This window comes from Polyodon spathula, chromosome 6, assembly GCF_017654505.1.
Source record: "Polyodon spathula isolate WHYD16114869_AA chromosome 6, ASM1765450v1, whole genome shotgun sequence".
Taxonomy (NCBI): Eukaryota; Metazoa; Chordata; class Actinopteri; order Acipenseriformes; family Polyodontidae; genus Polyodon; species Polyodon spathula.
In genome coordinates this window covers 72446697-72471175 of record NC_054539.1, presented here as the reverse complement: position 1 = coordinate 72471175, position 24479 = coordinate 72446697, and the positions used below count along the sequence as shown (strand labels likewise).

General features: G+C 37.8%; 1 pseudogene; it reads left to right on the top strand.

Moving 5' to 3' along the window:
- Positions 1 to 1535: 1535 nt before the first annotated feature.
- On the top strand, positions 1536 to 23398 carry LOC121317744 (annotated as a pseudogene).
- Positions 23399 to 24479: the final 1081 nt, after the last annotated feature.

Below are 24479 nucleotides of genomic sequence, written 5' to 3'. Positions count from 1 at the left end.
TTTTTTTAATTGATCTATTAAACCATTTTGGCAATTTTTTTTTACATTTAGATTTGTCTACTTTAGGGATATAATTGTTTTTGCGCCTCTAGTACTACATTTTTGAAGAACAACCATCCTTCTTCTGTGGGTGTTTTCTCTATTTTACTCCAATCTACTTCTGTTAGTCTCTGTTTCATACCTTCATAGTTTGCTTTTCTAAAATTGTAAACCTTAGCTTTAGTCTTTACTTTTGAGGATTTAAAAAACACTTCAAATGAGACCATGTTGTGGTCTGAGTTTGCCAGTGGTTCTCTGACCTCTGTTTTAGTTATTCTATCTTCGTTATTTGAAAAGACTAAATCAAGGCATGCCTCCCCTCTAGTGGGTGCCTTCACAAATTGTGTTAGGAAGCAGTCATTTGCCATTTCTTTTTTTCACAAACAGTGATCTTCACTTTATTTCAAATTCACGGCAGTGGAATTCACTTCTTATTCACTTCTTTTTCTTCATTTTCAAATTCACAGGGAAACGGCAACCTTCAAAAAGTAGGAACAATTCCCCCCTCAAATTAACTTCTAGTTTTCACAGAGGTCATAAACTTGGGAGAAAGAAACTTTATTTGTTTTGAGTAAGGTAGACAATTTATAGCTCTTAGCACAGATGGTAATGGAATACTTTTTTTTTTTTTTTAGGTTGAACTGAGGTGGCATAGAAATGGAAACCCATTATAAAATGTGGCAAACTGCAGTTGGATGATGCTTCAATGTGTTATAAAGCTGCGAAAACAAGGTGAGGTCATGATCTCCAATTGGTTGGTTACAACTGTGCTTTATTATCCTTGTAGCACTTAACCCATTTTAGACCTGAAGATGTAGAAAACTGCACTTTTTTATTTTTATTTTTTAGTATAACAATTATATTAATCCCCAGGTTTCTTATGTTCAAAAAGAGGACAGGTAAACATTAGCCATTAAAAGGTTCCTGTGGTGTAACCAGTTTAGTCTGCTTGATTTTAGGCAGGGGAATCTTTCACCAAGTAGTAAAAGAACAGGGACTGTGCAATTAGAAATGCTTAACAACCCTGCTGTGAGTATAGGGACTCAATTGCAAAGGGAACTTGGACGGGGAGCAGCAACAATAGGGCTAACAACATGCACTGGGACAACACCATAATTAAATTGCAATATAAGTACAAAAATAAAACGTGTTAATAAATCATACAGTAAAGGACTTGGTTGCCATGCAACAATCATTGTACAATAAACATTATCAATGGCTAGGTTTACAGCAACTTTTAGCCAGCCTGCACGGAACGTTATGTTCCCATAACGCACTGTTTCATCACACTTTATTTTTTTATTAAGTACGGGATAAAAAGTGGTACAACCCAAAGTGGATAAGATGTCTCTGGAGGACGATCCCGAGGCCTATTTAACATTCTCTGAAAGACAGGCGACAGCAGCCCAGCAGCAGAGTAGTGGGCTACCTAGCTGGGACCCAATCTGATCGGGGAAGACCAGGCAGCCTAATACGCTTTAACCCATGAACAAGCCATGGATTACGACCTGGTGAAGAAAGCCATACTCCAGCGACTGGACATCATGGAGGAGATGCGCCGCTGGCGGTTCCGGGAGTACCAATGCACCGAAGTATTCCGACCTCGAGTAATGGCCCAGCAGTTGGTGGACCAGGTGACCCGGTGGCTCTGCCCTGGTGAACGTACAATTGAAGAGGTGAGTCGCTGAGATGGTCACCATCAATTTGTACAATTGCTGGGGCCAGAGGCCAGTAATTGAGTCAGCCAACACCGGCCCACCACGCTGGACACAGTTGTCAGGTTGGCAGTGTGGTCCAGTTGTTAAATTTGAGAGCTTGTAACCAGAAGGTCAACGGTTCAAATCTCACCTCTGCCACTAACTCAGTGCTTTATCCTGCAGATGAGATGTTAATTCAATGTACTATTGTAAGTGACTCTGCATATAATGAACAGTTCATAGCCTACCTCTGTAAAGTGCTTTGTGATGGCGGTCCACTATGAAAGTATAATATATTGGGTTTCTTGTTTGCTGAAATTACACTTGCCCAGATTAGCCATCAGCCCCACCTCCCTTAAAGACTTTAGGGCGGCCGAAAGTCTAATAATATGCTCTCTCCAGGTAGAGCTAAAAGTCACCACGGCATCAATGTGTACGGCAGCATACTGCTGATGGGGCGCTAGGATCTGGTCCATCAGTCTCTGAAAGGTGGCTGGGGCTCCATGCTACCTGACGGGCATGGTCTGGAAATGGAACATGCTATCTGATAACATTGTGTCAAAAATATGCAAAAATGCAGAAAATCAGACAGGGGGCAAATACTTTTTCACGGCACTGTGTGTGTGTGTGTGTGTGTGTGTGTATGAGATATATATATATATATATCATAATCTGAAGAATTTCATTTACTTATTTTGGACTCATTTACATACTGCTGTTCTATTAAAACCAGGATAAACATTTGCACTGGGTATTGATGTTATTTATCTTTAAAATGTTGATATGTGAGCCATAACACTCTGAAATACCAAAAGTTGTCTATTTTGTTTCCATTCACCAGAAACGAGTGCAAATAGAACCCCATAACGTCTTCTGATTCCCAAAGATCTGCTGCCAATAAAATGTCATTGTTTTATTTGTGTAGGGGGATTGGATTTCGATGCAGTCCCAAAGAAGGCTGTCAGCCCCACAGTAGTAAGGAGGAACTACAAACTGTATAATGTACCGCCATTGAGCGAAACACGTAAAAGACACAGCAAAATAAGTTATTTCTGTTATCAATTTACAGTATAATCTTTATTTCCCCTCAGCCAGTTTGTTGTGTTATTATAGTACCTGCTTCCAGCTTAATTGCTAGTTACATTTTAGTCATATGGTTATATTGGCAGCAATTTACTGGCTAGTATAAGGAAACTAACTTATTTTACTTTTCATCAAAAATGTCCATATACTGTACTGTGAGTGAAAGTCTTTGAAGAGCTGTAACTTTCTCCTTTAACCACACCATCTACTGAGCCTCCAGTGTCCTGAGAATACAAGACATACTTTCAAAAGGCTTTTTGACATTAGTCAGAGAGGGTGCTCTAAAGTGAAAACTGCATTCAGAATTGCCGTTCCTTGCAGAAATATATCTTAATCTCAGCTTTCTGCTTGGCTATTGGGAATTGCAAACAAGCTATCAGCAGTTCAACTTTATGTATCTGTCTGTGTCTATTCATTTTTGAAGTATTACCTCAGGATCTCTATGAGAAAAATGAGAAAGACATTTTATTTTATTTGTTTTTGTTACATTGCCAAGCTGCTCCCTACTATTTCATCTCCTTTGTGAAAATACATCAGAGGACTTAAAGAAGAACAAAAAGGTGGCTAGTGGAAAGAATCATTCCGTCTCAAAAGCACAAAATAAACTATAACAGGCACAGCATGATTCACGATTTGTCGTCAAACCAAAGAGATCTATCAGTGAGAGAGAGAGAAAAAAAAAGACAAAAGATTTTTTCAAGTGTGCGTACAATACTCGAGTCATCCTCTGCACTGATGAAGACATCAGGACCTGATGAAGTACATCAACTGTATTTGAAATCCTGCTTTCTGAGTATTTTATTCCCAGGCTTAAATGGCACTGTGTTTGTTGTTGCTGTGTGATGATGTTAATAAGATACGAAGTAGCATTCTTTGACACTTTAATTAAAAGCTCTTACATTACATTTCCTAATTGTTTATTTGTAATTTTGCCAGGGGTTAGAATAGGGGAGGGGAGTTAGTTAAGTGAGGAATAGTGAAGGGAGGAAGTAGGAGTGTGTGACAGGATTATTTTTTTTGTTTTGAGTAACGGGAGTTAAGAGTAGAAGCCCCGCCGCGGTCGTTTTGGCGGTTTTTAGTTTAAAAATGTCATTTTCTCCAGTCATGTAACGCATACGGGACTGTACGTTTGTGTGCCATAATTGTTTATTTGTAATTTTGTAACTGATAAATATTTATGCAAACCCCACTCCAAACATTTTTTTTTTTTTTTTAAAGCACAAAGTCACTAAGACATGTTCAAGACAGACACTCAGATTCTTTAACAAAGACTGCCACAGTCTTAAGGTCCACAAAAAACAAAAACCCTTTCTCCTGTGTGCGCAATCTGCACCTGCAAAAGCCAATAATCCACTGAGCAAAGGGCACAACTTGGAGCAATCAATTTGGACAAACAAAAAAATGTCTGTGCATCATTGGCTGAGTGGATGCAGGTGCAGGGGTGATGCAGTGCTGTAATGAAACAGACAGAGAGGTTTAATCCGGTTTGGAGAAGGTTTTTAGTGTGTTGGTTTTTGTATCCAGGTCTGGTGACCGATAACAACAACAATAAACAATAATGGGTTTACAAACCCAAACAATAATAATAATAACCTAACAACGTATCCACCCCACAATTACACACACGCGGTCACCAGTCCTGGGTACGTGCAGTGGTGTTCGTGGTGGATGATACAGGTTAAAGCTGTGACAGTAGTGCAGTGCTATTCCAGTTGTAGTGCTGGCCCTCGGCGATAGCTTCGGAATCATGTTAGCCGTCCAATGTGGTGTAACATTGAAATGGGTATTTGTATGGCAGCACTGGAAGTGCACAATTAGTTAACGGGCTGGGATTAACACTAGAAGCCCTGCGGGGGGTCATTTTGGCAGTTCTTTAAATTTTTTTAAATTTTCTCCAGTCGTGTAAAACATATGGGGCTGCGTGTTTGAAAAGCGGGAGTGCAGATATATTACATTATAACTAAACGCCCTGGGAGCAGTCACATTGATGGCCACACAGAAAACAAATGTATTGTGATTATACAGAACGGTATTCTACTTTATTATTTTTATTTACCAGTCCGCAATGTGTTTAGCTGTAATCAGATCAGTCTCTACTCTCTCTGAGTGAATCACTGACAGTCTATTGTTTTCAATCAGCCTTTTAAAGGCTAGCACCTGCTTGCCAGCTGCGCTTAGTTGATTAGCATCTAGTCTGGGACTAGTGAAAATAAATACCAGAGACAGTGGAGTTTTACTGCGCAACAAAATATGGAGTTAATGTTTTGGAGCAGATGGCATGGAAGTATTCTGTGAAAGCTGGCTCCCGACGGTGGTCTGTTCAGGTGTTTTGCAATGTATTGGACCTAGCAGCCATCAACTCCTGGGTACTTTCTTTACAAAGAATGCACAGAGAAGAATTTACCAAGAAGAGAATATATTTTAGTTAGCACAGGAACTTCTCAAGAAGCATTTGGAACAGAGGGAGACTGCCAGGCGTGTACCCACAGCTGAAGCTGGCAACCCTGTTGAGAGCTGCAAGAGACAGAAATGCCAGGTTGGCAAGTGCAATAAAAATAAAACTTCGGAAACTGTACCCTGTGCAGAAAGGCGGCATGGAGAAGCGCATTATCTGTGTTGATTGTGAACAGCCTTAGACTCAGATAAAGGAATACCCTTTTGTCAAAAAAAAAGATAAATAAATTAGATTTTTTTTTGATAAATTCTTGTGCTGTGTGCTTCTCTAAAATGTTTTTTTTTCTAAGTTTATTTATCTACGTTCAGTTGCTAATAATAAACCAATTGCTGTTAAAGTTAAAAAAAATGTGTTGCTATCGTTTCAGTTTTATGTCAGTTAGTATGTTGTAAACTGATGTCTGTTCAAAAAAACTAATTGCATCCGACTGTTTCTCCTTTAGTTATACTATTTACAGTGTTTTGAATGCAGCCGTCAGAAAGACTGCTGCGGGGCTTCTAGGTATGAATATATCTCTGGTCCTTCTTGTGTTAAAGTGAATCATTAATTAGTAATTGAATCCCAGCACAGCTGTATATATACATGCACAAATCACTCACTGAGGGTTTGGGTGTACAACGAATAGGTACGGGAGAGAGAGGAAGAGGAGATAAACTAAAAGATAACAATTGCTACTCTTGCTGGAAGCACCAGCTCGGAACTTTTTGGTTGAGTGTTCATTTTGTTTTGTTGGTTCAGTGTTTGTTCTGTTTTGTTAAACCTTTTATTTTGTTCAATTATTATTTACAATAAACCGGCACAACAGAGCATTTGCTCACAGTGCTGTTGTCATTCCTTCCTGGTCTGACGTCACCAGCAGCCAGCCTGTTAACAGCACCACATGTGGATGCTCAAATAATTTAACGAGCAAGCTCAAGATAGACCTGTCGCAAGTGCTGAATTTAGAAACATGTGGGTACAAGATTACAGCAGGCCATTGCTGTTGTGATTTACGACACCTTTCATGTATTCCATTTTATGCATATCTATATATCTGTAGGTGTATAATTTTAGTGACTATGACACTTATATTAATCTTTCTGCAATACTTTTTTTTTTTTTTTTAGCAAGTATACAGCTTACAAAGTCCCTAAACTGTGACATAACTTGCCACTATTTGTGAGGGAGGCTCCTTCTGTTGCTGTCTTTAAGACTGAAAACTTACCAAAAACTTACTTTTATGACAGAGCGTTCACAGTCCTATAAATTGTATTTGACACAAGTCTGTAAATTACATTTTGATTTTATCACTTGTTTTTACTGCTTTATAATTATTTACTTATTTATGTATTTATTACTTGTTTGTTAAATATTTTCATTTCTGTATTCTTAAATATGTTTTTATTTTATTTTCTTGTTCAGCGCTTTGAAACAAATTTTTGTGAAAGAGGCTATCTAAAAACAAAGATTGATTGATAACTAACACTTCCTTGAAGATAATTACTACTATTTTAATTTGAAAAGCCCAGTGTGTGTACATTAGTAAATGCTCTTAAAAGCCTGTTCAAGAAATGTATTAGTGTCAAAGAAACAATGTTATTGAATGTCTGTTTCATTTTTACCATAATCTACCTATAGCTTTAGATGACTGTAGAGGTTTTTATGAAACAGCTTTCAGAACAATTGCACAGATAACATGTCTCATTCCAATGTAAGAAACTAGCCTTTTCACAGCTCTTGTGCAAGATGCGACTGGATTGAAACTCCACAGAGCACAGTTTAAGCTCATGTCACTGTGTGTTAAGGTAGCAAGGAGAGGAGGAAAGTGTGCAAGAATGACAGGGTGGTTATGGAAGAAGACAAGCGAAGTGGCCAAGTGGATATGGAAGATTTGCTGTGGGAAAAGCACAGCCGCAAGCAGGTTTGGAACAGCACTGAGATTGAACAAGGGCAGATTAGAAATAAACAAGCAAAATAAATCTGTGAACCTTGAAGACAGAACAGGCCCATGCATACTGTGTTTTACTAATTGGTTCAGTTTTAAGAGAACATGCTTCCTCTAGGTGTTCCTAGTATTTTTCCCGATTTCAAATGTATTCTCTATTGTTCTGTCTGTTGTTTGGCATGGTATTTGTTACTACTCCAGCAAAAAACAAATATTCCTCAATGCAGATTTTCTGGAGTGAGGTAGACACTGCTTCACCTATAAATTCCTAGTGAACAATGCAACACTCATATGCTTCCCAACCTCACTTTAGAAATCCAGTGAGTAATCTAGCAATAGAGTTTCTAGAACAGATGGAAGCATGGTCAATATTTCTTTATGCAGAAACAATAGCTAGTCATACAGAACATGCATGTACTCAATTCAACATTTTATTTTATACCACTTTTGAGCATGCATTCTTGTTTTCTGGCTCCATTCCCATGGGGCCTGACCACAAAACTAGAATAGAAGCCTTGCTTTCTTTGCTGCTTAAAATGTCAAAAGTTCACAAAAGTCAGGACCTTAGCTTTCCAGCTCATCCCAAAATGGCAAATGTAACAGCAAAGCTCCTTAGAATAACACTTACAACCAGAGCATTTGCTGAATGAGTAGCTCCAGGTTGTCCTGTGTGATCTTGTAACCTGCAGGGATGTGTACTGTGGTACCTCCTAAGCTGTCAACAGCGTACGACACAAGATACATCCTGTCCCCCCAGAGTACAATATTCAGCTCATGTAAGTGAAAACTACAAATGGACTTGAGGTGTGACAATGGGAAATCCTTTCACCGGAGAGACTGTTAAGTCACGTTGCAATTCCAAGACTCCAAATTACAACATGTTAGCTTTTAAAAAGTGGAGGGGAAAATTTATTGTGAAATTGTAATTAAGTTGTGAAAATGTGTGCAATCAGTCGAAACTACTATCAACATAATCTGTATGCTGTTACTAGACTTATTTAAAATAGCAAAGCATGTGTGGATTCCAATTCTGAGAACGCTAACATTGCTAATGTCATTGCTAATGATCACACTGCACAAATCACTCATGCAGCAAGTTTGCACGCTCGTAATGTATTTTGGTTACTACAAGGCTGGGGTAATATCAATTCTTACTAAAATGGCATCAGAATATAAATGAGTCTAGTTTTGAAAATTATTTCTCTGCTAGTTACTGCTGATATTTCAGCATGAAATCAGCATTTTAATGTATTTTGTATTTTTTGTCTGAACAGTAACAGTTGATAATGAAAGAAGTAGACGCAGTACATTTATTGCTCATACATTTCTAAATTCATTGATCAAACTATTTATAATTCAGGTTTACATTTCAAGTTATTTTGCCTTTTTATTACTAACAATGAATGAATGAATACAAGACAGGGTGGTATAACAACTTCTGTTAAAAATGCTATTGTATTGTGATAAAGAGAAAACTGTTGTGTGAATGAGTGCTGTATTATGAAGAAATTTCAATGCAGTACAAGCCGTGTGATACCAGTGTATTTCTGTTGTCTGTATCATAGAATTTTATATAATGTAAAAGAAACAGCCCAGTTGAACCCTTCTAAATTGGTCATAACTTATCAAAAGTGTTTGAAATCCCCTGAAAATCACAGACATAAAGGTAATAAAGCTCTGTTTGTGGGATCAAAATATATGGATGAATACACTGTAACACCATTATATTAGTTGTGCGCTATTGCGATCTACTTGTGCTGGCTCTGTGGGCACAAAGTGAATAAACTAAACTAAACTAAATTCAGTCCCAACTTGATCTGTGGCTATAATCGAACCGCCACGATTTCCGCCAGCAGGAAAGAATGGAATCTGCCCCCAGATTTATTTATTTTTTTTAATTTAGTGGTAAATGGTTTTGACGCCGGTTTTCTCCCCAATTTGGAATACCTAATTATTATTTTTATTCCAGTTCACTACTGCAACCCCCCGGTGGCTCAAACGGAGGCTGAAACACGCTTCCTCCCAAATGTGCTCCTGCCAATCCATCACTTTTTACACTGCGAAGCCACCAGACCTATAGTGCTGGAGGACAACACAAATCTGAATGGCTCCACTGCAGACACACAGGCGCCCTATCAGTCACAGGGCGTGGTGAACCATGGATTGCCCTGCTGACTTAATCCCTCCCTATCCGAGTGGCGCTCGGCCAATTGTGCGCTGCCCCCTAGGAACCCCTGGCCATGGTTGGCAATGACATAGCCTGGATTCGAACCTGCGATCTCCAGGCTATAAGGCACATCCTGCACTCCACTCAGAGTCGCCTTTACTGGATGCGTCACTCGGGTGTCCTACTCCATGATTTTAACAGCAATGTCACATGACACTCGTCTCCCTGATATGAACCCACATCACCCCAAGTCACAGAAATTTAGTAAGAGACAATAGTTATGACAAACAAATACATCATAAAATATGTTGTTCTGTTTGGGTAAGACTAAAACTATGTACACAATCTGCAATGTATTTTTTTGGGGGGGGGATCTTGTCATCACTGGTGCTTGTTACAGTATTTCACTTTCTCCTTAAAAGTGACTTAGCCAAAATAAATTCTCTCAGTCCGTATTGCAACTCCTACAGTCAGAGTCCCAGTTCAAACTGTGTTGATATATCTCTGTTGCCAATGGAAACTAACCGGACTGTTTTCAAATCGCTTTTGTGACAGATGGAAACAAGGCTTAAGAGCTGTAATTTTCTTATAACATAATTTATTTTTATATTGAAATAAGTGACAGAAGAACAGGTTAAGCTTCAGAACAATAGACATAAACTAATATAAAAAAAAAAAAAATGTTGCTCGCATTGTAAGACAATATAATAAATATATTTTGATGTCAAATCAAAGTACCATTTTGCTGAAATGTTACCAGTGTAGAGTAAATAAGCTAAACCAATGAGAAGTACTGTTTATTACAGGGTCTCCATTTTGAATCCAACAGACATGTCTAGAAATTTCTGTACTTCGTGTACGAATTCAGGGATATGCATTAGCTAACCCTAGGAGGCAAGATTGTTGCTCTGAGGTTTCAGGCTGGTCATTTGGGACAATGATCACGCAGCCTTATTTTTAATGATGTAACATACTGTAAGGCTGTGTGATCATTGCCTCATGTAGACTAAATATGGAGTTACACAATGCAGGGACCATAGTAAAATCTAGCCATGTATTCACAAAAGAGAACCAGAATACTGTGCACAGGGCGATGGCTAGGTGTTTTATTTATATATTTATTTATTTTAAAGGATTTATTTACCAAAAATGTTTACATGTAATTTAACATTCAATTATGAAACCATGTGTTACCTATCAATTGCAAACTGGGGGATTTGTCAGTAAATTAAAATTATTAAATACCTATTACTTATCAATTACAGCTAAATATGTCTGTGAAGACCTCCACTAAAAGGAGAAAAATGCATCTTTTACAGACATATTCTGTGCTTGAGTCCAGCTTATTTTACAGCAAAGTACATTTTTGTGTCTAGGAAATGTATTAGCAGCAGACCAGATTCCCAGCATGTAGTTATACTGCCCTCTCCAGTTTAGGCAGTGATATTACCACATTCATGAAAGTGCTCTTGTGTTTAATCTTTCTTAGAACAGTAGAATAGGTGATGAAAAGAAATGTTTTATATCAACATAAAAACCCAGACAATAGAATACAGGGAAACATGCAAGCATGACTAAAAGAACAACCTGGCTTGTATGGGCATCTGTGAAACATTCTGCTACAAAATGTGGAAAAGCATACTAAAGCAACACTACTATAGTTACCGGTAGTGGAAAAGCACACAGACCGTATTACTTCAACTTGGCACCGCGGTGTTTATTTTAAATTGATCAAAATTACTGCGTCCCGTAATATTTTATTTCATGACTTAAGAGATTTCAGAAGCGGAGCAGTGAGAGTCTCCGCTCTGCAGCACTACACTCCTGTGTGTTTTGGGGGCTTGAATGCAGTACATTTACTGACGGTTAATGAGACCCTATTAGGTGGGAGTTGAGAGGTCGGTGAGCACTGTACCAGCGAATCAGGAGTGTGTATTGGTTGCTATGGAGCGGGACAGGAAGAGGAGAACGGTAGTTGAGTGTGATGCAGTCGTTTTTCATAACGAAAGATATTACCTCTGAATATCGGTTTGATTTCTGTTAAAAAATAAAATATATCCTACTCGGTTATTTATTTATTTATTTATTACTGTAATGTACATGCTTGTTTGTAATTTCTCTGTAAGAGAAACCGAAAGTAAATATTCTCAAAAAATATCACGTTTCCTTTGTATGTATTTGTACAGGACTGAGTAAAATTCCAATTGAATAAAAAACAAAACAACTCAACTCGCTACAAGAAGATATCTTCGGCCAGCTTTCGGATAGCGCGTAGTAGAGTGACCGGCAATGCTGTAGTCTAAGTTCCTCTGAGTTTAAGCTTTCAATTGACGTGAAGGACATCTGTGCTTTAAGTAGTTCATCTTGGGTTGTCTGTCGGGACTATGCTATATATAAGATAACATGTGCTTACTAAGGTGTGTACCTTAGTTTGTATTACATGGTGGATTGAGGCTGCAGTCTCTTAGTGGGCGTCACATTTACATAACCAGAGTTGCGCATTTCCTACTTTATTTTTTGAGCAGGGGTAGAAAAAACAAACAAACAAAAAAAAACATTTACGTTTCTTTATTGAGAGCGGCGTCTATTATAAAAAGCTGATATCTGAGTTAGGCGTTAATTCGAAGTAATACGGTATATGCTGTATTCAGGAAACACTATTAAAATGAAGTCTCTAACATAGCTTTATCATTTGTGAATTGATGGATTGTAGTTATGGTCTTTTTGCTTAGGGACTTGAAATGGAGCGTTATTAGCTTTCTGATTCTTTTGGTAACAGTAGGATGGAACCTGTGGGCCTACTGTATACTACAGTACTGTAACACAGAGTAACTATTGCCTACAGGCTATATTTCAAAGTATGTCTACAAAGCTAAATTTGTGAACTAAACTCTAATCTCTGCTGATAAAACAATTACTTCTGAGGGAAGGATTTTCACTGTGATAAGTATTTAAACATTTTGATATATGACTTTTACTAGCAAGAAAGCAACAGCTAAGTTAACCCTTAAGGCACTTACAGTAAGTTTTGTAATTGGGTCACTCCTGTGAAGGGGTAAATACCTGTAACTTTACTGTCTTTGCAGAACCATGAACCTGCACCCATAGATAGCCATAGTCATGCAACGTGCACGCTGTCCAGGTTAATACAGCTTGCTCCATCTGCATTCATTGTTTAGGTTATTGTGTATTTTGGCACCTCTAAAATGCCTATCCAGTTTACAATTGATCATATGACATGCCAGGTGGTTCAACTTATTTGCATAATACAGCTCCACACCCTATAATAAAGTTTCTCATCACAGAATTCCAGGAACCTTTCTTCCACCCGTGGGTCTGCTTGTGTTTGAGAATAATTCTTTCACAGGTATCAGAACAGAAAATAGGAGGCACTTTTTTACACAGAGAATTGTGAGATTCTGGAACCAACTTCCCAGTAATGTTGTTGAAGCTGACACCCTGGGATCCTTCAAGAAGCTGCTTGATGAGATTCTGGGATCAATAAGCTGCTAACAACCAAACAAGCAAGATGGGCCGAATGGCCTCCTCTTGTTTGTAACCTTGCTTATGTTCTTATGATATACAACCATTATTTCAGCACGTCAAAAGAACCCCTATTGGGATGTGTAATAGTTTAAAAAACATCCTGTCATCTGCCACTCAGCACTGCTAATGTAAAGAAAGTGATGCTAATTTACAATAGGTTCATATTTAAAGCAGTATATAGTTAGATCATCTGCGTTGCTCAGAGCTGTTTGATGGAAGTCACTCACTAAATGGTCCAGCAAACCGAATCTGCCCCTTTAAGAAATTGTACTGGGTTAATTAACTACACACTGAAGTGACAATTCACTTTTTCATTCTGATGAAGAAAATATACTTAAGAAAAAAACAAACATATTACTTTCTTATTTTTTAAAGAATATGTTACATTATTCAGTGTTTTGCTGTTTAATCATTTAAAACTCATTAATGCATTGGCAGAAAAAAATAGTTTATCTTTTGTTGTATAGAACCTAAAGTTACTTGGATGAAGTTTACAGTTTTTATAACATCTCTCAATAGTTTTAATAACAATAGATTTTTAAACTGCAGGCTGCTGAGCTTGCAGCTAAACCCTTTACCCCTGCAGTTTCCCAAGGCAACGTTACAAAAGCAGACCAAGCAAAAGTGGCTTTGCCTTCTTCAGCACAGGTGGCTGCTGCATTGTGTACCCTGTACTGCATGTCCCAACAAAACCAAGCACATGCAATCCCCACAAACCCAACAGAAGTGGTGTAACGGGGCCATCTACTGGAGAGATATTGTTGCTGCCCCTTCAGTTTTTCTTGGGCGAAGCTCACATTGACTGCTTTTGTTGCTACAAGGCTTGTGTTGGCAGCCAAATATTAAATAAAGCAACTTGACATGTAAAAAAACAAAAACTGCAGCTGTCTCAAAAAAATTGTCAAGAAATGCTGACATTCACCAAAACCTTGCTTTACCCCTCAAAAAACCCTTATCTTTTGGCAGACGCTTTCCAAATAAAGCATCTGCCCCTTTTTTGATGCAGCTGCAGTTGTTTTTAGATGTTATCATCATGTTTCAGCTCCCAGGTTGCAGCTACGTCTTTGTGTATATTGGTTACTTCTTTGCATGTCTTTGTGTAACTGCACTTCTCAGACACCGTACAATTGGTGTCACTGAAACATATATGCACACCATCTCATCACGATAACATAATAGTACTGTTTAATCTGTTTTTATACAGTATGTTTTATTAAACCATAGAAAAATGTTAAAAGTCAATTTGAAAGACACTGCAATAACTCGTTTCTGGTTTGCCACTTGTGAACCATGCTGTCGTACTTTTTACAGATCATAAGATCCAATTATGCAACACAGCAAACGATTCTAATTAAAGTACCACAGAGCGGAATTTACATTGGATTGCTCTAGTTTCTTCACAATAATCACCCTTTTTTATATAAAATTACATTCAGAGGAAATTATCCACCTACAGTATGATAATATACAATGCAATCAAGCATAAATCAAATATAAATGATTTCAGCAAACTCAAGAGTATACTTTTTATCATCTATAATGCTTAGTGATTGGTGCATCGTTGCTTGACCCCTGCTGAATAAAAAAAAGAAAAAAAACATTTCTGTGCTCCTGGGTGTACAGCTTGCTCTAGGGATGGACAGGATAAATTGAATGAACTGCTGAGAATATATGTTAGCAGTTTACAGAATATACTGTAGATGGTAACGGCCAACGATCAAACCCTGGTAAACTGTGCCAGTGGTATACAGTAGAGTACAGTAGTAACTGTTGGTATCCACTTCACCAGCTTTAGGATTTAAAGCAGAAAAGCTGTACACACTTTCTACCTTCATAAGCACTGAACCTACAGTATTGGAAATGTGGAAATTCGGAAGGTTTAACACTTCAAGAACCAAGCTCGTTCGCCTGTCACCAATCACAAATACTGTGGTAGGTTGTGCCAGATTAAATAATGATTTCAGAACTCATTTTCTTTTAATTGTATGTGTCTTCATTTCTAAAACAAAAAATCCTAGTCTTAGAAACTGGTATTATTTGCACAGTACTATGTTTTTCTTTATGTATTGCGATATGTGCCAGTTCATATTTCAGATAATGTGCAGATTAATCTGTAGTTCTGAATTGTTAAACATGCATCAATAATCTATCTGGAGCCTGGATTTCGAATGACCCCAGGGCTTGGCATGCTAAGGTATGTAATTGCTGCTCTCCTCACTATCCTTTATTACCTGTCTCTCTCCTGTGGCTTCTTTCAGTTAAGTGCTGTATACTGATTGTGTCAATCTTTGTCAAGCGGTTAGGAAAGCACTACTGCGCCCTCTAGTGCCTGATTATCAAATAGTAAAAACGTGCCTGTTTATATGTAAATCACTGAACAGGCATCATTACCAGGGTTTAGTATTAACTTGTTCTCTGCCCTCTTCAGATGCCATAGCAGCCTGTATCATATTGCATCATATGTATTTTTTATGAGCAATAAACACATAAACACCTTAAAAAAAGACTGATGACCTTGATGCCAGCAGAAATGGTGTTGATATACAAGTACAGGCTTCCAACTGAACCTACAATTCTTTATGTATTTATTTATTTATGTATTTATTTATTTATTCATTCATATACGGGGCTGTGCAACGTGATGTAACATTTCCAAAACTTGCCAGATACAGGAGTGTGTGGTGGTGCAGTGGTGGTACATGCATGGGGTTTACCTTCCCTTTTCACTCATCAGATGCACAGAAACACAGCCAATTTTGAAAAAAAGTGGCCACAATTTTAAATGGTCTTTTGTCAGTGTGTTTCCAGCTATTACTGTTCCACTTTCCTGCACCCTGAAACACTTTTAAACTCACATAAACAATGTGGGTGACATTTAATACATAATACATATATGATTAGCTAGCACCTGAAAGAAAGTTACATTGTTTCAATTAAGTTATTCAGGGTACTGGTTGAACAAAGACCATGTTATTATCCTCTTGTATCTAAGCTAGCAGTTTTAGTTTTTCACACTTTGTTATGACAATCTCCAGTTGTACATGTTTCTCCATCATTATGTAAACATATTTTCAAGTCAATCGATCAAGCCATTTCCAAGTTATTTACAGCTTTCATAAAAACAAACGCCCATATGAGAAGGGATGAATACAGTATGTATGCTGCAAACTCGTCAGTTCTGTTTAATAACTTGTTTCAAACTGTGAGATGCATGACTTTAAATGAACCTTTCACACTGTTAATGAATAGTTTGAAAGTATTGTGAATGAGACTGTACAGTGTAGTAGAGTAAGTAGAGTGCCACATTGCTCTAGGGCTTTCCCACAGACAGTGTCTAAAGACATTTGCCACAGTTAAAGCATTCAAGCTGTTCTTACTCCATGGACTTGAATGACCTTTGTGAAATCCATGAGACAATTGCTGGCTTGTTTAAGCAAATCAAGCAAGCATTCTGGTTTCTCTATGAAGCATTCTTCAACACTTTTACAACATCCAAAGGCCTGAATTCATACACTGATGTGCAGCTATTCAGTGTATTATGTCTCTGCAGCCAGAGCAGACATTAGGTAATAATATAACATTTCAGACAGATTCACCTTTCAGAGCAAACCTCTCATCCCTGCAGAGATGAATATTGAGAGAGACTTTGTGCTTTTACAAAAAAGATGGACTTAGTCAATCAGCGATAACTGCAGCAGACTGTTCTAACATTACAGACACCTTTGATGTTACTTTGTAAGTCTTTAATTTCTAACAACAGCAGAGTTTTAAATATCATTTTCTTTGTCTGAGGTGACAACCAAAAGACCAGCCAGGGAAATGTTGGATATATTCTTGTTATTTTCTGGACTGGTAAGTACTGGTCCAATGTAAAATAGAATAAATATCGGTGCAAAACTTAAAATGGACAATGGATGCTAATATATTGGGTTAAAGTGTAAACAGGTTTCAATTACTTTATTTCCTGTTGTCCTTAACCTTACATGATGTTTAAATCATTCTGAATAGTTCTTATCGCAATTACTCAGATACTGAATTTAATAAAACATTTAATATAATCTGAGGGGAGCTTGTATTGCAAATCTGCCCAAACCATTTCAGCTTGCATCTTATTATTTTCAGTTCAAAAACAGCACCCATCAATTTGGCCTGTAGCCTAAAATTATTGTCATATTGCGGTCATGTGACTTCTTGGTTCCAGGATGATAAACCCTAACTGTATTATGTGATTCTGTTTCTTATGATCCCTTTCAGGGCAGTTATTTTACAGCTGCCGCTGCCACATGTCAAAGTCTGATATCTCAGTAACCATTTGAGATAATGACTTCATACTTGTATGGTTATATACACCCATACATGTGTTGGTATCATGATTAGTTGGTACACAGCTGCATTCTAACTGTCTTTAATGACATAGTGGGCTCAGTTTTCCACTGTGGGCAAATTGTTCATGTAATAGGGAGTTATTTGCCTGCAGTTTGTCCATAGATATTTAGTATAGTGTCTTGACAGTTGGTATAGAACCACAGAGCTCTATGATTCTCTAATAAAGCTTCATTACAGGTGGTGTCCAGTACAGATGAATCATTTAACTGCCACATTGTTTTAACCTCTGGACATTAATCTTTATCACATATTGTGGCAAAGAGGTGAATAGATATAGGTGAGTGCAGTTCAAGTACAAATCACACAGACAATTACGAACAGGTGCAAGGGTGTTTATTGAAATAGTGTACAATGTCCATGGCGATTACCTGTAAATAATAAATGATGGAAGTGATACAGCGGCGTGTAGCACTTCAGTTTATAATCCCACAGGTTTGACCCGCAACCAAAAGTCTAGTTTTATCACTCACTCAAAGACACAGACACAGTTCTTATGGTGCATGAATTAAGTACTTGTGGTGCAAGACAGTTCCAAGTGGAAAGTGAAGTGTCCAGGTTTAATGTTGGCCTGCGGCTGCAGCTCCGGATCGTGCTAGTAATCTTGAAAACAGACGAAACAAACAAAAAAGCGTTTACAAGACAGACTAACAGAACACTCATTGTTTCTTTTAAATGCAGGGACTCATTTTAGGTTGTTTTTCTAACCATTTACAAAGGAGCAGATTACTTTGCTACTCCCCTATTTTATACCCTCGCTCATGACCCCTTGGTTAACGAGCGCATCCGTTTCTTCAATCTGCTGGTGCCATGCCATTTCCCGTTAGGGTCATTGAGTTTGGGTACCGTGGCTCAGTCCCTTTTCTAGCCAGCCGACTTCCACCTATCCACGGGAATAAAGTGTCATGTATTTTAGTCCAGGGTATTCTGCTCCCTTTATCTTGTGTCCTCTCAGTTCGGGAGGGAGATCTAACACCAAGCCTCATTCGATCTCTGTCACACATATCCATTTTACTTTCATTCTGACATGACATTCTCTTTTAGACTACGCCCTTAGGGTTTTCATTATTTTTGTTGACAAATCTACAAATCTCCCATCTACTTGTTAAATTGTCTTCACCATCGATGTACATAATGCAGGCTAGATCAGCAAAGTGTCTGTATAGTTACAACAGCCAGTGGTATCTAGTTAACGGCTATTGGTTGCAGGTATTGCGTAGTGACAACAACACAAAAGGAAACTTGATTCACCAGGTGGCATTGGCTATTGAACCTACTCCTGCACAGGGTTGGGTGCCCGTGGTGACCCGCAAAGCGGGACGGAATGTGAACAGTTTCGCGCTTTGTGGTTGCAGGTCAGAAAATGTAATTTTTCAGGTCAGGAGCAGGTACGAATTTGAATCAGCAAAACTGTTTTGTGTGCCTTTTCAGCGTACTCGTCTGTAACCCTTTCCTAAATAACGTGTAAGAAGGTAAATGCATTTCCTGCACCAAAGTAGGAGGTGATTAGAGTGGAATCAGCTGACTAAGCACTGTTCTCGCCGCTTGTTTGATAAGTCACAAAGTCTTTTTATTATGCCTGCTTGGTGATATTAAAAATGTCTGTGGACAAGGTGAAACAAAAGATAGTGCAGGTTTATATGATGTAGTGGATAACAGTTTGAGAGGTAAATTCGAAGTGTGGAATTCTTTTGGAATCATAGCAAATGAAAATAATGAACATGTGATTGGATTCGTTGCTTGTAAAACCTGTCATGTTTTTGTGTGTAGCAGCCATAAAACTGGAACATCATCTCTGCGAAAGCACATGTGTAGCTCCCTTGTTTTGTGCATGAAAGGTATATTTTATAGCAAAGTAAATAGAAATAGTACATAACTAGCAATCTGTGGAGAATGGTAGAGATATCAGTGTGTTAATGTGAGAGTCAGTCGATGCAGACAGTAGGTAATGGACAAACATTGCAGGTTCGAGTTGGATTGCAGGCCTTATTAAAGGGAGTCAGGTTGGGTCACGAGTAAGAAGACCGGGTTGCGGGTTAGCGTCCTGTAGTAGCGAGTCCAGGTCCGGTCCTGTGCTGATCCCGCCTGGGTTTATACACAGTGTGTCAGTGGTGAATGAGAATCTAGCAACTACAGTTCATGAGCTGTTCCAAAACTCATGTCAAAGCACTTCAACATAGAGTGTATAACAAACCTAATTAAACACAATATTTGAGTAACTGCAATAAGAGACACTTGGGATGAACCATCACCACGTTAAAAGGGGCAAAACAAAATTAAATGGAATTTTAAGTTCCTTACCCTTTATTAATATTTGTTTAGGATGTCTCCTAATTCTGCTGGACTTATGTAGGTGTGTTGTCCCTGTCCTGGTACCCACCTGGCATGAAAGAAGACAATGGCAAGCCCACAGATGACCTGGTACCAGCTATAATGGATATTACACATAAATATCAAGTGAAGGTATGTCTTTAGAAAGGCCACCTTTGTATTCCAACAAACATGTCACACAGAAGTGGGTTAGAAAATCTATATATTTTGTAACACTATATTATTATAACATTATTATTATTATAACATTTCACTGTCGGACACTCAGGCCGTTAAAATGTAATTGGTGTAAATAATTACAATGAAGGTTTCAGTGCTTCTTTATTAGTATGCCAAAGTTCTAACTGCAAATCACTAAAGTGAATTCCTGATTAAAACTAAATCGCAATCTCAGCATTTGTTTCTTAAATAGCAAACGAAACACCAAAATAAAATAGCAGATGGATGAAATAGATGACAAAAAACCAGCATCCATAGCAGAATTGTTTTCCATGCCTTTGGAATTCAGATTTATCTACTTAAAGCTATATTGAGGATGATTTGTTTGTCAAGTTTAATCAGAGGTTGAATCTTGCTCAGGACATAGATTTCACAGCAAAGATGTTGTGCATTGGGAGATAGATGTGTCTCTATGGAAACCAAGTAGAGTGAAAATCAGCAAGTGAAATCTAAATTATTTTATATGGAATGGATAAAAGAAATGTAAGACAAATAATTACAGATGAAATACAAGTGGTTCAGTATTAAATCACACTCTGGTGGATATCGATTGGTACACAAAAGATTTGTTGACAGTTGGGCAAATGTGTAATTAATATGTTTTTAATAGGTCATTCTGGTCATTCTGTTTAATTAATACCTAACAACATAAAACGCACTAAAGAGACTTACTCTAGGAAAACCTGATTATCTGCACACCCATAGTAAAAGGGATATGAACCTTAATGTAATGTGAAGGTCGAACACAACTTAGACCAGCACTAAATGTGTGCACCAATATTCCAAATTTCTCTAAAGACTGCAAGAAGCACAGAGAGAAACCACAGGACACATGTTGAATTCAATGCCATGGAATCAATCCTAGATGAGACTTCTGTAATTCACACCAAGTTGCCATTTACCCTGCAGCTGTGGCCAAATGTGTTGCATCACCCCATAAAATTAATACATGTTGCTTCACAAAGTCGACTGAAACCTGAATAATTTTATGTTAATATATTGAATGCTACAGCTTTGTAGTTTTCCATATACTTAACAAAAAATGGACAAGTGGATTTAGGAAGAATTTTTGCTTTTTGTAACAATTCTAATTGAATAATAAACCAATAAATCACTCATGAGATTTCATGTTCAGATGGGAAAAACCTTACACAACTGGAAATTAACAAAGGCTTCTTTTGTAGGATGATTTTCAGTGAATGCAATTACCCTCGAAACAAGCCTGCTAACTGAATAATTTTCTGTTTGGCAGGTCACCTTCCACATTGAGCCATACAAAGGTCTGGATGATCTCAACAGCGTTAAGTTTATTGTAGACAAGTGAGTTCTGTTTGTTTTTTATTTTTTTTATTTTTAGCTAATTGGCTCTCAGTGGCTCGTATAAGTTATGTTTCAAGCCTTCACGCTTTGTTTCATGAGTTGATCAGCTCTGGCTCTGAACAAATTCTATAGACCTGAACTGCATTAGTCATAGTCATAAAAAAAAGAAAAAATCATGCAAGAGCAGTGTTGTTATGCCTTTTCATGATTTATTGCATGGTTTGCTATTTTAAAATATGTTGAAAGATGTTACAGTTGGAATCCCCTTTGTAGTTTAGTATTTGTACTACATATAAGTTTTCCAGATATAAAGGACAAAATAATTCCATTAAATCTTGCCTTCACTACACTGGCCTCATATTTCCTGTATGAAAGACGCACACGTTGATTTTTTAAATGATTTCATTCAGCATTCTTACGTATTATTATTTAGCTTTTGTATTTACCCAGATTCTGCCGAGTCAATGGCCAGGGGGCATAAAGTTATTGTTGAGGCAAAAGTGTGGGCGGGGGGCTTTGAGTTGGGCAGGGGAAATTACAGGAATGATTGCAGAGGGAGTATTTTTAACATTAGGGAGATAGATTACGCTTACAATTAGGCATGCTTAAAATTCAAAGGTAGAGCACAGCACACAGTGATGATAAAGAATCAAGATGTTCAGTAAACATGTTTAATGACTGGTGAAATACAATTCAAAACTGCTGCAGTATGTCCACTGTTTTGTCATTTCAAATATTTTCACAAAACAAGCATTAAACTTTAAAGCTACAGTGCACAGTACAAAAGCACATCATGAAAAACTACATATGTAAGTGAAAAGAACAAAAGTCACTATATTTTCAAAAATATATACACACATAACATTTTAGGTCCACTAAAATAAAGGGCTTTACATAATCTCTATATGCAAAAAATTGCAGTGTGCAGTGTGAAAAAAACAACACAAAATAATAAATTAACATCCAAAGTAGCACTATAGCATTAAAGGGTTCAATACAAAAAAAAAAAATGCCTGAGTTACAAGCTCTTGCAGTGTCTAAAAATATTTTTTATTGTAGCGTAACAGGAAAGCGTTATCTTATCCGAAACCTCAGAAATCCATGTCTTTGTCACCTGAACCTTCATCACTGATGATATAAGCAATTGTCTGAGTCATTAATGCACAGAGCAACCACTTGTAGGCATTTTCTTCACTTGAGCCACATTATTTGCACAAGGTTATTAAAAAGTTTACTTTCAGGTAAAAGTTGGTGGGGGGGGGGTGGTGGCTGTCGATTGTTCTAACCAAGACGTTGACTCGACAGAATCTGGTTTTTATTTTGAGTTCTATGTTCTTTAACATACTGCTGTTTTTTGTTGCATTAACTTTGTTTGTAAAGAGGTATGTATGGTGACATACATGAGCTCTTCTCTTTGCATTTGATGAAGCACTGCATCATAATTTGGTACAAGTAGTTATTTCACATAGAAGCCCAAAGTTTAGTCTGAATCTAAAGTTAGAGATATGAGCTAATACATTTATCTGTGGTGTAAATGAATAATTGATAGGAATGCTTTTTAAGCTTCCTTAAAAAACATTTTTCAAAGTTATTTGTTAACTTTTCAGGTATGGGGACCACCCTACTTTCTATAGGTACAAAACCAGCAGTGAAAAACACCTCCCTCTCTTCTATGTCTATGATTCCTACCTAACCAGTCCAGAAATGTGGACTCGACTCTTAAAGGAATCTGGACATCACAGCATCAGGAACACTGCATATGATGGTATTTTCATTGGTCTTCTGGTAGTGGAGATGCAGAAGAATGAAATATTAACAGCAGGATTTGAATTTGATGGACTGTACCCATACTTTGCCACAAATGGGTTTTCCTCTGGGTCATCTCATCGCAACTGGAAATCCATCAAAGGTTTTTGCGATAGCAACAGCTTGATGTTATACCCAGTGTGGGGCCAGGCTACACCCGACCCTGGAACTTCCACAACACCGGAAACCGCATCGACGGGAAATACTACCAGACTGCACTAAGTGCTGCTTTGGAGGTTCGGACAGATACCGTTTCTATAACGTCTTTTAATGAGTGGCATGAGGGAACTTAGATTGAGAAGGCTATCCCTAAGACAGCTGGCCAGACAATGTATCAGGACTACTTTCCTTACAAGGCAGACATCTACCTAGATTCCAAAAATATTGTATGGACTAAATTAGGAAAGAGAAAAAGTGCACTGAGATGAATAATTATATGTATTTCCATTTATGTAATTGATGGTGCATACAGTACATTACCCTACTACTAGGCAGAGGACTAGTAAGTATAGAACAGCTTGGATAGGACATTTGAGTTGCCCATTTTCCCTCCACTCTGCCACCTCATTTATTAAACATCTTTGCATCACTGGCTATTTTTACATGATCTTATTAGAAAACCACTAGTTTGGCTGTATTTTCACACTGACTCTCATGAAAATGAATCATGAATTCTCTTCTTGATAAAAATCCATATTGGTGTGGCTTGCATGCCTTGCCCTCAGTCCTGGATCAGGAGCTCCTGACATTGGGAGCCAGTCTATTCTCCATATATGGGGAACATTTCATTTGGCTCATCAACTCAGTAAAAAAAGTAGTTTTTTTGTCTCTCTGCAGTCCAGGCAAAAGCATCAATTTCAAGTCACTCCCACAACGACGTCACCTCAAATCAGCCTTCTCGGGGAGCTAGATGCCATACATCCTCCCTTTGCCGTCGTGGGCACAGACATCTTCGAATATGCAATCCCCTGTTCTGAATCCTCCAGCTGTAACAGGACATGAGAGTCATTCAAATACTGCAGCCATTGCAAATACTACTGCTACTAAATATTACAAAATGAATCACCTATTTTGTGAATTACTTTACTTTAGTGAGCAACTTCAGTGTTTAAATACTGCTGGATTAACTACCTTGCTGGACTTATGGGCACATTGTCATCTATTTCACAGTTGCCAATGCGTAAAACACTTCCATAAACCATGATTACATTTATTTCTTGCAAGGTTTTTACGGTATATATTTAGCATCACTGTAAAGTAAAATTTTATATATTGTGTAAATTCAGGGGTTGATTTATAAACGCATTTGATGTGTGCACGGATAATAACACCTGCCTGTCCCTGATAATTCTCTTAAACAAATGACTTTCGGTACTACTAATATTCCAACTGCTCTGTCTAATTTAAATCTCTGAATCCTGCAGGCGTCCAGGAGGCCCCTGCAGATTGCATCTCTCTGAAATTTACAGGTTTCCAGCAGACCTCTGCAAATTGCATCTCTCTGTAAAT